Genomic DNA, 17,180 nt, shown 5'->3' with positions numbered 1-17,180 from the left:
CTGAAAATATAATATTGTCGGAGCTTGACTACAGAGTCATTCGCCATCTTCAGATGCCGTTTGCTCCTACACCCTCGCTCCTTCCCTATGGGAAATAGTCCGGGGTTGCCTCTGCCACTGTCCGGCTCCTTCCACTGGACACTGGGGCTTTGTGTACCTGCATGAAGCCCAGTTCACGCAGGTGCACTAGCACTGCCGAATCAGACTAGGCAGCGCTAACTTTCACTGCTACTGAGGTAGCAGTGAAGGACATCTCAGAGACAGCTGATTTTCGGATCAGCTGTCCGCACCTGAGCAATGCTGAATTGCTCTGGTGAATTTATATCCACCAGTGCTACTCTCAGTGAGTTGCAGTGGCAAACGTAGGATTTCTAGAAGGGGGTTTCCAATGCTTGATTTTAGACTGAGTGTGGCCAGTCCATGAAGAGGGCAGAATTAGCACTTAACCAGCTTTAATATGCTTCCTACAAAGTATATTGTGTGTCATAATTCCAGCATATAGATCCTGCATCCTGCCTGAGCTGAATGTTTTTATTTTAGATGTTGGCACCATTCCAGAGTATTAGAGCAAGTCTGGGGCAGCAGAATAACCTAGCACTGCCCAGGACATATATGTACATATTAGGCTCTATAGCAGCACATCCCTAACAGTGAATGATTTCCAGATCTCCTAGTTGGTGCACAAGTTATTTATTACCATACATGCCTACCCTCCCGGTTTTCGCGGGAGGCTCCCGATTTTTCGGGTAACTCCCCGCACCACCCGGAAGGGTAGGCATTTCTCCCGCATTCTGCCCACTTCCTAGTGAAGTGGGCAGAATTAGGAGAATACCCGCGGCAATCGCGGGTCTCCGTGAAGGGGGCGGGGCTTAAGCTGTGATTCTGCATGAATCACAGCATTTGGCCCCACCCCCTATGTAAATTGTGCCCAATCGCGGCAATTTTACTGTGAGGGGGCGGGGCTTAATGACGCAAATCATCAAGCCACGCCCCTGTCGGCCCCCTGCTGCTTCTCTTACCCGGGCTTCTTCCGGGAAGAGAATATTAAAGGTAGGCAACCCTGTTTATTACTGACTGATACATGTTAAAAGATCCACAGGTGGTGCTCATTATTTCATTTGTGATACTGTGAAGAACATGCAGCACTAGTAAAATTCTATTACATTACTATTTCTATTGTGGTCATGGTGTGGGCTGGGGAAGGTGGTTTCCAGGCAGACGGAAACCCCCCTGCATTTGCCTATGAGTTGGATACTTAATTATCGGGGGCCGCCAGCCCCTGATAAGTAAGATGATGAATGGACTCCTATGCCACCTCTAACAACTTGAATTCATTCAAATCGTTATGCTACCGCAGACCGTAAGCAAAAGGTGTGATCTCTGCTCTGTCTTTTATAATTTTGCTGTTATCCTCAAAACAATCTCTTACTAATAAGCCAGTCCGGAGCAATATTCATGGTCCACCATAAAACGAAAGAAACCTCCATAAAGTTTAAAGAGAAAAAGTTATTTGTGCCGCATCCAGAAAATAATAGGAGGCGCAGCATAATAGCAAACATTGCACACAGGGGCGTTTTAAGAGAGGAGGGGGCCCGTGTGCAGCCTCTGTTTGGGCCCTCTCCTCTCTGTCAGCGGCAGGGAGCGCTGTAGATTCTGGCTTCATGCCAGAATCTACTGTGCATGCGCGGGTCTCCGGGAAAATGGCGCCCGCGTCTACTTTCCCGGGGACATCTTTTCTGCACATGCGCAGATCACTGGGGAAATGGCCGCTGCCATTTTACCAGTGACTGTTTGCTGCTCTGCAGCGCCCATCCGGCGCTGCGGAGCAGCACTTCATGAATCGGCGGAGTGGTAAGTATAATTACCTATGGGTGCAGGGTGTGTGGTGTGGGCCTCCCTGGACCCAGGGGCCCGTGAGCACTGCACACCTTGCACCCATTATAAAGAGGCCTATGATTGCACAGCAGCATCGGAAGTAAGTAACTATTGGCTGAACCTATGTTGATAGGTGTGTGATGGAGGTTAGTCCACACGTTGAAGAGCTTAACCAGTGATTGGTTTATTAACCAGGTAGAACAACAGTACATGCTAAGATACATACAGTATGATGCAGATCCTTGCGTGGCCTGTGGTGTCTGGACTTGTAGTTCCACTAGCGGTGGTGACACAGTGATAAGTGGTGACCCCACCATGTCTTTATAGTGACTCAGAAACACTCGTGGGCATGTCCTGGCAGTAAGTCACGCATCAGCAGAAGGCACATGGGGGTCGGAGGTCACACATGTGCAGTGAGCATGCCTCCATTACTATGGGGACGGACCAAGGAGACAACGAGCATCACCAACAGTAGCGCCTATTGCGGAATTTAGTCAGTCCATCTCACTGACTGCAGGAGGAAGTCACCACAAGATGGGGTCTGGGAAGCTGGTCTTTTCTGTGAGCAGGTACATGGGAGGTGGCGTCACTCATGACAGTGTTCTTGAAGGCATCACCAAATGGTGTGACACCTCGATCTAGAATGGTGAGCACATCAGTATCACTCTTGCCAACTGTATACAGTTGGAAATGGCAAAACAATGCAAAAATAGCTACAACCCTATGTTAGCAATAATGAATGTATTTTTTGTAGCTAAAGAAAATGTAAACAAATTATGTATATCAGCCATGAGAGAGCATCAAACACACTAACATACAAGAGAGCCTTATATAATCTGTTATACAATACAGAGAATATAAAAAGACCACCTTACAATACAGATTGACACATAAATCATCCTTCCTTCAGTTTTACAGTGGCTGAAGCAGTATAGGTTCCTTTCTTCACAAATGATGGATTTGCACAAAATAGAGGGTTGTTTGTAGGTCTACAAAGCTGAGATGGGTTCTAAGCCTCCTCTGTAATACTGGGCAAACCAACCTAATTCATAGTCTTCCATTACTTATTCTATCCTTGGGCAGGAAGTGTTGCTGTGACCCATAGATACTGTATATTAATCACACATCTCTTCTCTCAGTGTACCTTGAAATATTTGACCATGCACTTGGTAGTGAGCGACTATGATTGGGTGAGCTTGACTGTGATCTCCAGGTCCTTTTGAGAATAGAACAACTATGGGCCAAATGTAATAGGTAGTCAGTTTTAGTAACAGTACAAACTCGCACTTTCTCGCACTTTTAAAAAGTGCGAGTTTGTACTGAAACTCGCAAATTCAATAGCCTGCGAACTTTTCAGCTTGAGGCTACTGCATTTGCGAGTTTAGGCGAGTTTAGCACTATGTAAACTGACACCTTTTTTATGCAAGTAGCATTAAAAGGTGCGAGTTTTAGAGAAGCCATCACAGATCAGTGAGATCTGTGATGGCTTCTGTGTGTGTTTTAAAAAAAAAAAAAAAGTGCACCCCCTCCCCAAAAGCATAACCAGCCGCGGGCTTTATAAAGCCTGTTCTGGTTCTAAAAATACAGGGGCCAAAATGCGTAGGGGGCCCCTGTATATTATGAACCAGCACAGGGCTTTGTTGAGCTGGTCCTGGTTCTGGAAAATCGGGGAACAAAATGAGTAGGGGTCCCCTGAAAATTCCAGAACCAGCACCGAACTCTTTCTAGCGGGGGGATAATGCCATAGCCAGGGAAAACATTTCACCGGTTTCCCCGGCCAAAGCATTATCCCTGACCGCTAGTCAGTCCAGACAGGGATGTTGGGTACCCCCCCAATAAAGGGGTACGCCTCTCCAGTGCACCCCAGGCCTAGACTGATAGCCCGCGGCTATCCCCGGCAACCTATGCCCATGGGTGCCGGGTTGATAGTGTAAAGTGTAAAAAAATTTTTTCCATATATATTGTCTGTAGTTGTAGAACCACAAGTAGCAGCAAGCCTTCCCTGCATGCTGGTATTTGGAGAACCACAAATACCAGCATGCAGGGCATTACGGGCCCGCTGGCACTTGTAGTTCCACAACTAAAGAAATACGTAAATAAACAAACATACACCGTGAATGTAAAATTTTATTAAAACACACATGCACACTCACACTCACACATACTCACCTAGTATCCGAAGTAATCCATAGGGGTGTACCTGAAAAAAAAAAAAAACTTACTCCCCTCTCCTATGCGTAGATCACGTCCACTTATCCAAGTAGGCAATCCAGGGGTTAAAATAAAAAACGCCAAAAAAAGATCCATGCCGGACTGAGCAAAGGTGTGTGTACACATACCTTTGCTCCGCGTAAATGACCGGGGCACACGTGTGCCCCGTCAGTGAAGGGGCCGCCAGCCAATCAGGGAGCATCTCCGTCGGAGCAGCTCCCTGATTAGCTGAATGCGGCCAGCCTGTGTGTCCCATAGACTTCTATGGTGAGAAATCCCCATAGAAGTCTATGGTGGGAACCGCTACATCGTAGCCGCAAGATTAATTGAGGTTAATCTTGTGGTTACATCAATGATACAATGTGAGAAGGTCACAGGACTGGGATCAGGTGGCTGGGCCTGGGACAGTTGGATGTTGGTGACAGTTAGACAGACTCCTGAGGTAACTTGCTGGGTGGTAGTAGCTGCGCTGGCTGTGCACTGTCAGCTGTGGCTAATGGAGGCAGCTGCTTCTGGACAGTGTCAGTGAGAGAGTCAGCACCGAGGTTTGCCTGTTGCAGGAGATCTCTATTGTGCTGCAGGAGACCACTACTGTGCTGCAGGAGAGGTCTGTCAGTGAGCGCTGTTAGAAGACAGCTCTGGTGCTGGCCCTGAAGCCTCCCCTTTCCAGTTGAGTGACAGCTGAGGCTCTGCACTGAGGAGAGAGCACTGTACCAGCAACTGGTGGCGCTGAACTGCATCCTTCTGCCGACGAGGATCAGGTAACAGCTTCCTTCACTGCGGCCAAGTTAACAAGCCCGGGTTTGCACCATGCAAGCGCCCATTACAGCAACATATGGAGCAGCAGGAACCTTCCCACAGTCCTGTTCATTCACCAATACACCAGCAAACCATTAACCACATATGTGCACCAACGCAAGGGTATCTGGCCAAAAGGGTGCATTACTTCTGGGAAAATTATTGTGTCTTCATTAGAATCTTAATGGTGCATACACACGATCAGATTTTTCCTTCAGATATGAACGATAACGATTTTAAAATCGTTCAGTCGTTCATATCTGAAGAAAAATCGTTCATATCTGACATGCCTGAACGATGGACGATCAACGATGCGCGTTCCCGTTTGTCAGATAACGATATCTGACATCTGATGGGTTTGCAGTCAGACTTGGACGATTCTATTCATTTTAATGCAGTCAAAAATCGTTCAATCGTTCAAATCGTTCAAAACTTTGGTAAAATCGTTCAAATCGTTCAAATCGTTTAATCGTTCAATCGTTCATCTGACAAGTCTGACAAATCTGACCGTGTGTACGCTCCATTAAAAAGGAATTGTTTATGTGAATGTATACTGAAATGAATAGTTACTTTGTTGTTAGCATAACATATAAAACTGATGGCAAACAAAACTTTATTCTGAATGCAACAGTTCTTGAATTTTCTTATGCACTGTGAATGTCACTCAATTTACCTTTCAGCCTACTTTGGTGTTCCTGCTAAATAAACTGCCATAGGGTGTATTAATTGATTTATGTGAATTTCTATTGTTTGAATGTATGAATTGTGTGAAGCTGTATATGTGACTTTTATTACCCAAACTGTCTGGACTAATCCTCCTTACCTCTCTGGTGGAATAAGAAGATAACAGGCAGTGAAACAGCATAGAGGAAATTCTTCCCCAAACAGCTAAGTACGCAAATAACTCAACTTAACACACCTACTGTATTCCCACCTAGCGGGGCATCACATGTACACACATACCTTTGCTCAGTCCGGCATGGATCAGTTTTTTTGCGTTTTTTTATTTTAACCCCTGGATTGCCAGTGGACGTGATCTACGCATAGGAGAGGTGAGCATGGATTTTTTTTTTCAGGTACACCCCTATGGATTACTACGGATACTAGGTGAGTATGTGTGAGTGTGCATGTATGTTTTAATAAAATTTTACATTCACGGTGTATGTTTGTTTATTTACGTATTTCTTTAGTTGTGGAACTACAAGTGCAAGCGGGCCCGTAATGCCCCGCATGCTGGTATTTGTGGTTCTCCAAATACCAGCATGCAGGGGAGGCTTGCTGGTACTTGTGGTTCTACAAATAAAGACAATATGGAAACTTAATTTTAAAACTTTACACTAACACTATCAACTCGGCACCCATGGGCATAGGGTGCCGGGGATAGCCCCGGGCTATCAGTCTAGCCTGGGGTGCACTGGAGAGGGGTACCCCTTTATTGGGGGGTACCCAACTCCCCAGGGATCCCCGGCCTGGACTGACTAGCGGTCAGGGATAATGCTTTGGCCGGGGAAACCGGTGAAAGGTTTTCCCTGGCTGTGGCATTATCCCCCTGCTAGAAAGAGTTCGGTGCTGGTTCTGGAATTTTCAGGGGACCCCTACTCGTTTTGTCCCCTGATTTTCCAGAACCAAGACTAGCTCAACAAAGCCCTGTGCTGGTTCTTAATATACAGGGGCCTCCTACGCATTTTGGCCCCTGTATTTTTAGAACCAGAACAGGCTTTATAAAGCCCGGGGCTGGTTATGCTTTTGGGGAGGGGGTGCACGTCATTTTTTTGTTATTTAAAAACATTTAACATAAGTACACACAGAAACATGAACATATCTCATGGATATGTGCATGTTTCTGTGGTAATCTGACCTGCTCAGGATGTACTCGCTAGCCTGAAGCAGGTCTATTATTTGGGGACTTTTGGTAATCTTTTTTTTGCGAGTCTGAAACAGACACTCTATTACATTGGGCGAGTTGATTGTTTTCAATGTGAAAACATCTGGATGCGATTTTGAGAATGGAGAGTTTTAGTAACTCTGAAAAATGCGAGTTTTAGTGAACAGACACCCTATTACATTGGAGAGTTGTGAAAAATTGCGAGTTTAGCACCAAACTCGCAATTTACCAAAACAGACTACCTATTACATTTGGCCCTATATCTTTTTGTCAGACTGGAGTGGTGCTTTTTGTAACCCTCTCCTGGCATCCCTTCTGCTCTTTGGCAAAATAAAACATGTGGCCTATGTACCATCCCATTGACTATGACCAGTGCAATATACTGTGTTTTAGAATTGTTGGATCATATTAAGATCCCCCACTTATGCCAAATATCTTCCACTCCCTTATTACACCTTTATAGCAGTGAAAGAAACTTTAATATAATGTTCTTTATTTTTTTTTGTTCCATATGGAGACATTCTGAATTATTTGCCTGTTATGGAACATGTGAGCAATGTGTCCTGTGGATCAAATAGAGAGACCAGTAATTATCTCTGCAAGAATCCATCTTTTATACTGACCAAAGGCATAGGAAGGAACAGAACTCTGTGGGCTCTATTTATTAACATTATTTTAGGTGTTTTCACACCCTTTTCACTTTATTTTAGTATCACCTATTACTAAAGGGCAATTGGAGTAAAATTCATAAAGTTCTACTCCAACCCCTAAGTATCACTTATTTTTAGTAAGCAGATCGATTTCGCATAATTGTAATGGGAAATGTGATCTAACCAAAGTTACTAAAAATAAAATGTGAAAAAATACTGGGGAAAGCCCTGTGATAATAACGCCACCTGAAGGGTCTCCCCCGGTTACCGGACTCCTGCTCCGCTCTAACGTGCAGAACCCAGAGCCGGCCCCAGTAATCAGCTGTGTGGTCTAAACAGACCACACGCTGATTCACTGTAAACAAAAAAGTAAATAAACAAAAGTAAATATAAACAAACTTACCTGAGTCCAGGGACCAGAGTTCAGGGCTCTGGTGATGTCCTCCCTTTGGTCAGCTAGTCTCCCATGCTGCACTGGGGCCCAGTTGTCACCTGACAGGGTCCCAGTGCAGTATGGGATGTCAGCTGACTGGAGCGACAGAGGACATCACCGGAGGCCCGATGACTGCATGTAAGTGGAATAAAGGGTGGGGATGGTCCTCAATCACAGGGGGTGGGGCTTGGCGACGGGGGGTAGCAGTGGTGGCCGGTCGGCGCATGCTCGGGGCACTTATGGTATTTTTTTGATTATTTTTTTTTAGGGAAGTTCTTCTAGTTTTGCTGAAAGAGTTGAAAGACTAATATGGGCCGTCATGATACCCGGGCACCTACAGGCTATCTACACGGGATACATTCAATATCCTGGCGCATGGTATTCTGGCGGTCAGAAAGTTGGCGCCGGAATCTCGATACCTGTCAGAATCCCAGCACCGGCATCCCATCCACCAGAATCCCAAAGGTAAGTAGCGGGGTTAGAGGGAGGGTTAGGGGTTAGGCACTAGGGGGAGGGTTACGGTTAGGCACTAAGGGGGGAGGGTTAGGTTTACGGTGCAGGGAGGGGGAAGTTAGGTTTAGGCACCAGGAAGGGAGGGTTAGGGTAGGGAGAGGGGGAGGGTTAGGATGCCTACCGACAGGTGTCGCTATCCTAACCCTGTCGGGATGGCGGTGTCAGGTTTTTGACCACCGGGATCCCGAGCACCGGCATCTTGTACCCATCCCATCTACACAAACCAATTAGCGACGTGTATCCAGAAATACCAGGAAACAATTTTGAAACCAAATCAGCACTTTGCGGGATATCTTGAAGTGTACCACTAGGCAGGTAAACATAACCACATATATACATGCATCTAGAGCCACTCCAGTGGGTACGGCGCTACTGTACCTGCCATCAAGACAGCAGTCCAGGCTAGTGCACACCCGCTATCAGCAAGCACACGCCTAGGCAAAGACCAGTAGGGTTAGGATAGATTGAAGGAGGCACTTGGATCTATTGGTGGAACCTATGGTGGTGGTAGGTGTCAGCGGCGTGTAATGGAGGTCAGTCCATACTGCAGATAATATAACCAGCCTTATTGTTTATTTTAACCGGCAGATAACAGTACACAGGGAACATAAGATTAATGCAGGCAGGCATGCACATATCATCGGCACAAACAGATCCAGCCAGGAACTTATGGGGTTAATGCAGGTTGTGTACATTTTAGGGCAGCACACAGCTATAGAGAGAAAGAGAGAGGGAGGGAGATGTTAGAGATGAGAAATCCATCAGAACTGACTTTTTGGGTAACAAGTTGAACCGAGGTCCTCCTGGATACTTCAAGTTTCAATATAAGGCAAAACTTCATTTTCCTGGAAATGTTGGATCTCGCCTGTTTTGGATAGCATATAAGTCTCTCCTTGCCATATAGCTTCCTATTTCTTGCTGAAGAGCAGCTCTCCCTTTGTGGGCAGGCTGAAAGCACTGCACAGATCAGTATAATCTGTGCCAGCTTCGTTATGTGTTTAAAAATAAAAGAAATGGTTACTTAAAAAGAAAAGTGGTCCCCCTTCCCAAATCAGTAACCTTTTATTTCCCAAAAAGGGGGAAATTATTACATGGGGTTCCCCCTATTTCCCAATAACCAGCACCAAGCTGAACCAGCCAGGGTGGGAAGGGGTGGAAACACTATAACATGGAGATACAGTGTGGGGACCCCCCTGCCATAACCCCAAACTGGCCAGCTCAGGGCTGGAATCCTTCAGAAATTCGGACACTCCAAAAATTGGGGTCCCCCTCTCCCGACTGCATCCAAAGACGCAGTTGCACTGACCAAAGCGACCGTGTTCAGACGGCGAAATCCCACCTGCCATAGGGTAGATGCAAATTTCGATTTTGCAACCGACACAGCAATGCTGGTACGTCATAGTATATGTGGCGACGGAATTCTGCCGCTGCCAGTGGGAATCTCAGTAGGCTGAGAATCGGTAGCGACATTGGCATGAAGATGCAAACTCTGTTGCGTAGAAAGACGTGCGTCCACCTCTGAACAAGCCATAAGTGTGCTGTATAGAAAACAATTACCGTGCTAGGTACAACATTCATTGTTTCAGAAAAAAACATACATTTCTTCCACAGAGGATGTGAGGGGCAAGATTGCAGCATTTGTGTGAATACTTCATCTGGTTTTGTGGATCAATGCCCCTATCACATGCAGCACTGTCCTCATTAATAAATCACTACTACAGGGGGCACTACTTGAAGGAGCACAACTACAGGGGGCACTACTTGAAGGGGCACAACTACAGGGGCACACGGCATATGGGCACTGCATATGGGCACAACTACAGGGGGCCCTACTTTAATGGGCACAACTACAGGGGGCCCTGCATAATGAGCACTACTACAGGGGGCATTGCATATGGGGCACCATTACAAGGGGCATTGCATAAGGGGCACTAGTACAGGGCCTTTGCATATGGGGCACAACTACAGGGGGCACTGTATAAGGGGCACTAACTTGATACACGCAGTTTACAGGTTATAAACTATGGGCCTGATTCAAACCTGCTCACAAGCGCAGAGCGCTCGCAAGCGGGTCGATGGTCCCCCACTGCGCATGTCGGTGTGCACAAGACCCGGCCAGCGACGGGCGCTCCGTCGCTACAGGTCTTGCACCAAAGTGGGGCGACTGTTGATTTTGATTGACAGCTTGCCCCTTTTTGGAGGCGGGATGGGGTTGGCTAGCCAAACTGAGGCGTTCCCGAAGGAACGCCTGCTGTTTGGGGGCGGCCCCACTGGCATCACGAGTGATGTCAGTGGTGAGCTTCCGGCTCTATTAGAGCTGAAAGCTCACTGGGGCTTGCGGGAACGAGACCCTACCACAAGGGTCTCGTCGCAAGCCCCGATGGTTGTGACCATCGCGACAATCACCTGGCCGCTCGCTAAAGCTGTGGGTGGTCACCCACAGCTTAGCGAGTGGCCAGGAGGCCGTCTTTAAAGAAAAAACAGGGACGCCCTGATTCAGAGCGAACGCTCTCAAAGAGTGTCTGGCTCTGAATCAGGCCCTATGTTCCCAATATTCTAGATCTACACGGCCATAGAAACTGTGCAACCTGTCTTGAGCTGAGGTGACAAACTGGCAGGAGCAGAGAGGAGGGTTGGTGAAGTAGATCTGTCAGGGTGGGATGTAATGGGCATAATGTGTATTTGGCATTACTGTGTGCACAATGTGCTATTACGGACATTACTGTGTGGCATAATTTGTAAGGGGCATTCCTGTGTGGCATAATGTGTTGTATGTGGTATTACGGTGTGGCATAATTTGTTATAAGGGCATTACTGTATGTCATGTGTTATACGTGGCATTATTGTGTGGCATGTGTAAGGGGCATTGCTGTGTGGCATAATGTTGTAAGGGGTATTATGGTGTGGCATAATGTGTTAAAGGGGCATTCCGGTGTGGCATACTGTGTTATAAGTGGCATTGCTTAGTGTGTCATAATGTGTAAGGCACATTACTGTATCATGTAACCACACACCTTTTTTGGCATGGGGGATCAAAATTTATAGTTACGCCACTGGGGTAAACCAGCAACCATAATCATAATGAAATAATGACAAAGAGACTTATATAAGGGGAAAGGAAGGTCAGCTTTATTTATTTTTAAACTAATTAAACAACTTAAATCATGACTGAACTAACTAATAGAAGAAGAAAGAAAGGCAAAGTACGGCGGTGTAGAAACAACGGCCCCACAATGCAAGATCACCAACTGCATACTCACATCGATCTTCTAAAAGGGAGGAGAGCAGCCAGCCCATTACCATGCCCAAGGTATCCCCCTCCCACCCCAATGACCCGATTAGAGGCCCACCTGGTTAGGTGGTTGCCGTTGACCCCAATAGGGTAAAATCAGCCTAAGCCATGTATTGGAAGGGAGAGCACCACAAGCTCTAAAGACAGATGGCGACTGCTACCGTTCTTTCGAGCCACAAGAAAAGCCGACACCAAGCAACTCAATGAATAAGGGAGGGAGGGCGGGAAACAGCCAACCAGATATATTTCTATGAAATGGCTGCCAAGCAGAAACTCTGAAATTGCACTGACCCCCCCTCTGCCAATCCTATAGGCTAACCAAACCTAACCCCACCCCCTACCCAATCCTATAGGCTAACCAAACCTAACCCCACCCCACAACACTACCTCACTAAACAACTAACCCCTTCTTGTCCAGAGGCCGAAACCCACAGGCTCGGGTGTTTAACTCCTTGCATATAAAATGCACTCCGTCCTACTACTCCTAAAATAGATGGTGTTGCTTATTGGGCACAAGCTCTGTAAAGCTACTGCTGCATATAGACAAAATCGCAGTACCATAAAATTCTATGTGGCTTGCTGTGTCGCGGGTCCACAGCAGATATTGTAGATATCCATATGTATTCATATCAGACTTTCCTACCCTCCCGATTCGTCCTGGAGCTTCCTGAGAACCGGCTGATGCTCCAAAATGTCTAGTTACGGCTCTGGGAAATCAGATACACTACTTTTAGGATACAGTTGAAAGTTACTCCTCAAGTTTTGTAAAGTACGGTTGTCAGTAAGTCATCTTTGTCCGGTGTCTGAAGTCCTAAAGTAGCCCTGACAGCGTGCAAAATAAGTGGTGTGTTTAGGTAGCCAACACAATGCATCGTGAAGGGCACTTACAAGAATTTGCGTAAAACTATTTCTATTTTTCAAAGTGAAGTAGAAATTGAATCCAAGCTACACTTGAATAAACATTCCATTCCTCTATAGCAGGAGTAAATGAGGAACTGAATGACCGTGTCAGGGGCTGGGTCTGTATAGATTAATTCTGTTACCTCATTGCTCTTTGTTAATGAATGTGACCTTTATATTTGCTCAAAACTGAGAAAACATGGGTCAGCTGGCAGGGTAACGCTACGCTAACACCAATAACATTCATGTGCTATCATTCATGGTCTTACCAGGAAACAAAACATACATGCTTAGAATATATTTGTGTGCTCACATTTTTCTCTTTCGTGTCCTCTAGATTGTAAGTTCTCCAGACAATGTCCTATTTTCAGATTATTTTATTGCAGAATACGTTACTTTTTTAACTGTTAATGTGACAGGAATCTCAAAATTCACTATGTCATAAAGGAAAAATAACAGCTGGAAATCAAAAGGGTTCTTCTCCTCCAGATGACTTTGATGATTTATTTGTTTTACATTAATTTATCCTTTGTACATTATGTGTCCATTTTATAGTATCCTCCTATGCTCTCCAGCAATGTTTTAATATAATCGGGATTTTTTATTTTTTTTTAATGTATCTTTGCTGCTCTAGGTCAGTGATTTTCAAGCAATTTCCACCTTGGTGCCCCTTGGCAGGACATTGGCATTATATGTGCGTCCGACATTGCTAAACAATACATTTGTAATGAATATAAAAAGCCGCTATGTGTATGAAAGTAATAAATGTGCTGTAAATAAGTTGTTTTTTTTTTAAAGTACACTAGAATCTTCCTATCAATGTCTGCATCATGGTGACTCTAGGATGGTACATACCACCCCATCAATTCCTTACGGTGATAAGGAATGTTACTTTTTGGGTGTCAGATAACACTTTTTAATAAGCATGCACCTCTGCTTTGCTTGGGTGCTATATTGGAAGAACAGTAGGTGGCGCCAAATCATAAATTATCACTGTGAGATCTGTCTCTTTAATTTAGAAATGGACAGTACTCTCTCATACCTGCTTCCAGTTAGGGATGGGTTGTCCATCAAAGGGTCCATCGGTAATTACCATAGATGGCACAAAAATAATCTATGGTGAACCATCAATGGTTTACAACACTCGACGGCCACCACTGCTGGGGCCACGGAGGGCCGCAGACAAATAAAAAACTGGGGTAGGGCTTAGTGGCCGGTGGGGTGCGGGGCTAAACTTCGTCTCGTTAAAAATAAAAATAACCATTGGCTCCCACTCGTCCATTGATGGCGGACAACCATTGGCTCTCAGCAAAACCATCGACCCTCGACAGTTAACCATCGATGATAGATGGCCATCATGCTCCATGATGTGTTATAATATAAACAGCCGCATTTATCAACGTGTTTTATCATTCACAACGTGTGATAAAAGAAACTTCTTGCGTATGATAGATGGTGCTCCAGCCAATCACCCTCCCAACTGTCATTTTTCAAAAAGATGACAGTTGGGAGCTGATTGGCTGGAGCACCATTAACATACGCAACGAGTGTTATCACTCGTTGTGAATGATAAAACTCATTGATAAATGGGGCCCAAAGTCGCTTATGTGGTCTGGTTATATAGTTTATCATGCGATCACTTTCCAGCATGTTGATACATGAGCAAAAGGAGCATATTTTGCAACATTTGTATTCAATGTAGAATATGCAGCACCACATCTAACATCTCACAACAGTTACCCAAAATAAGGTTCACAACCGCTTAGTGTAAGAAATTACCCAATTTGCACAAAGCACATAATCATCCACCCGAACACATTCACTTTAATACCAAAGTCATTTCAACTCCGCCTCTTATGGGGTCTGTGAAAAGGGACTGTTCTGTCTAAAACACTGGGCATGATTCAGACCCGCTTGCAAGCTGGTCGATGGTGGCCTCTGCGCACGTGCAGCGGCCGCACTGCGCGTGCGCAAGCCCCGGAGCGAAAGATACATTTTCTTGCTCCGTGGCTCACTACAAAAGGGGCGGCTGTCGATGGTGATCGACAGCTCGCCCCGTTTTGTAGGCGTGGCGGGGGGGTGGCTTCATAAACGGAGACGTTCCCAAGCGAACGCCTGCCGTTTTGGGCGGCCCCACTGACATCACTGGTGGTGTCAGTGTGAGAGCTTCCGGCTCTATTAGAGCCAGAAGCTCTCCGGGGCTTGCGGCCACGAGACCCTACCACAAGGCCCGATGGTCGCGATGGTCTTGATGGTCATCCTGGCCGCTCGCAATAGCTGTGGGTGGTCACCCAGAGCTATGCGAGCGGCCAGGAGGCCGCCCACAAAAAAAAACGCCCTGATTCAGAGCGAGCGCTCTTTCTTTCAGAGCGTCTGTCTCTGAATCAGGCCCACAGTTTGAAGCAAGCAAACATCACCGCCTAGTGATATAAAGACGGGGCTGAAAAACACAGAAAGAAAGTTGATGCATGTAATAAAAGTTTAAGGATAGCGCGCATTTCAAAACTGCCAGATTGGACACAATGCCGATACTTACGCAGATGAGTGATTATCGGAGTCTCACTGCGCATGTGCCCTGCAGGTCTTGTGACAGCGGTCACAGAGAGGATTTAATTGCAAAGTGATTGACAGGCAGAAACCGTTTGAAGGAGGTAATGCTGGAGTGTTGGCGCAAGCGCAGGCGTACCGCTGCACCGTTTCAGGGGCGATCCTGTGCGCAGTAAAAATGGCTTCGGTGTCTCAGCTCCTGCGGCCATTCTGCTCGACCATACAGTTACTCAGAAGGCCGATTATCAACTTAATATTGATGTTGCTTTGTCCTGAGAAGCCACCGGTGCTCATCTCAATACAAATCTCGATGACTGCAACATTTTCATATTTTCGCACAGCCGCTGCGTACAAATTCGTAGCTGCGCCGCCATTCGCGTCCATCTCTGAATCGGTTCCTAAGTCAACCAAAGGTGCAAAACCAGTTGTTCAATTAACCAATGTACAGTCGTGAATGTATTAAAAGAAATAAGCGCGTTACATGAGGCTTATTATACTACTTTTCTTATATGAATGTGAATATTGTATTAAAAATCTGATCAAAAATAAGTATTTAACTCCTGTCTGGTTCCTCTTAAAAACACCTTGGGCCTGATTCAGAGCTGGTCGCTATTAGCGCTAGCTCGTTCAGAAAAAGGGGGTGGCTATTCAAATGAACCGTTCGCTCTTTGCGGTCTATTGCCGCCTCTATGTCTGAACGAGCGAACAAAACATGCGGTCGTTTTTTTGATTAAAAACGCCCCCTGGCCGCTCGCATCCTACGTCATGTCCGCTATTTATTAGATTAATCGAGTACATCGACCAGCGTATGAACTGCTCGCTATTCTTGTGGTTGGTTTTTCCTACCACAAATTTGCGAGCAGTTCTGACTATAAAATAACCCAGTGACGTGGTCAGTGACGCTGCTGTATTAATTATGCACACCCATAAAATGCCCGTTTTGACCTTTAAGCACGCCTGCGTTCTGATCTCCACTCCCCGTTTTCAAGCACCTTCCCCTGTTACCACCCACATACGCCTCCTTCTGTCACTCATATTAGCAGGCATTCACTATTTAGCGAACAAACGATTTTCGGCCGCACTGACTGGTTCGCGCATGCGCATTACGATCTGTACGCATGCGCAGTTGGGCAAACATCGCTCGGAACGAATGAGCGGCCGCTTACGAGCGACTCTGAATCAGGCCCTTTGTTCTAAACGCTTAATTTTGCATATTCTAAATGATTATATTGCCAGGAATCACCCAGTCTAATTATTACTTCAAGGCGCTTCCGTTTCACATAGATATATTATATTCAGAGTGAATTTCACAAAGCTACAGTATCACAAATCGCTCGACAAATTGAAGGCAAAAGAAAAAAATAAAATGAATGCAGCCAATTGCAAGGAGCAAGTTATAAAATGTTAAATATATACAGTGTACCGCTTGTCCTCATGTCTAAAATTGCCACGGGTTAATACTTTTTGAGTAGAATAAAACTTTTACTATTCACTCAGCATTGCCTGCTATACCCTATGTAGCCTAATAGGTGTTCTCTAGATAAAGCAGCAAGCCTTTGGGCTGATCAATCAGAGAGATTCCTTTTAATGGGGCTCTTATTTCTGTATCTCCTCTGCTCTATAAAGGGCTAAAATGAAAGTCTCCCTTAATATGCAAAAAAATACATCTCATTCACTGTATAAAATGAAAATGAATAACACTATCTGGAACATTGAACTTTGAACACGAGAAAAAAAGAATATGAGCTTATTAAATACAATGTAACACTTATTAATGGATACATGATATCATGACCGATTTATTTATTGTAATGACCAATTAACAGCCATATTGTGTGCTGGCTGTCCATCATTCTTTATGCATGCGTCAGATATCGAGGGATGCTTTGGATAGGGTGGATGTTTCATTTGTTGAAATTGCAGACAAAAATTAATATTTCATTTGTTGGGTGGAAAAAGCCATTAAATATATCGGTTCAGGTGTAGACTTTCCAGTTTGAATGTGGTTATATGGAATTGGACGCAGAAGAGTGGATTGGTGGGGTGGGTAATCAGTTTGGAGGTATTACCAATATA

The 17,180-nt window shown here is 45.4% G+C and overlaps 1 protein-coding gene across 9 annotated transcripts in view; it reads left to right on the top strand.

The window, feature by feature from the left end:
* Positions 1–17,180, top strand: part of LOC148503018 (uncharacterized) — a 127,801-nt gene that overhangs the window by 92,110 nt on the left and 18,511 nt on the right. For 3 of the 9 annotated variants that reach the window (XR_015869940.1, XR_015869941.1, XR_015869942.1), the window contains exon 2: positions 8,121–8,317. The exons of 5 other annotated variants lie outside the window; for them this stretch is intronic. The gene's annotated coding sequence lies outside the window, so the exon portion shown is untranslated. Of the gene's footprint in view, positions 1–8,120; positions 8,318–13,191; positions 13,270–17,180 lie in introns of those variants that run through there. One more of the 9 variants, XR_015869944.1, reaches the window with a different exon arrangement.

The sequence above is a fragment of the Taudactylus pleione genome, unplaced genomic scaffold (genome assembly GCF_031769625.1).
Source record: "Taudactylus pleione unplaced genomic scaffold, aTauple2 ptg000478l, whole genome shotgun sequence".
In the NCBI taxonomy this organism is placed as follows: Eukaryota; Metazoa; Chordata; class Amphibia; order Anura; family Myobatrachidae; genus Taudactylus; species Taudactylus pleione.
The sequence above is the reverse complement of the archived record's forward strand: the minus strand, read 5'-3'. Positions and strand labels throughout refer to the sequence as shown.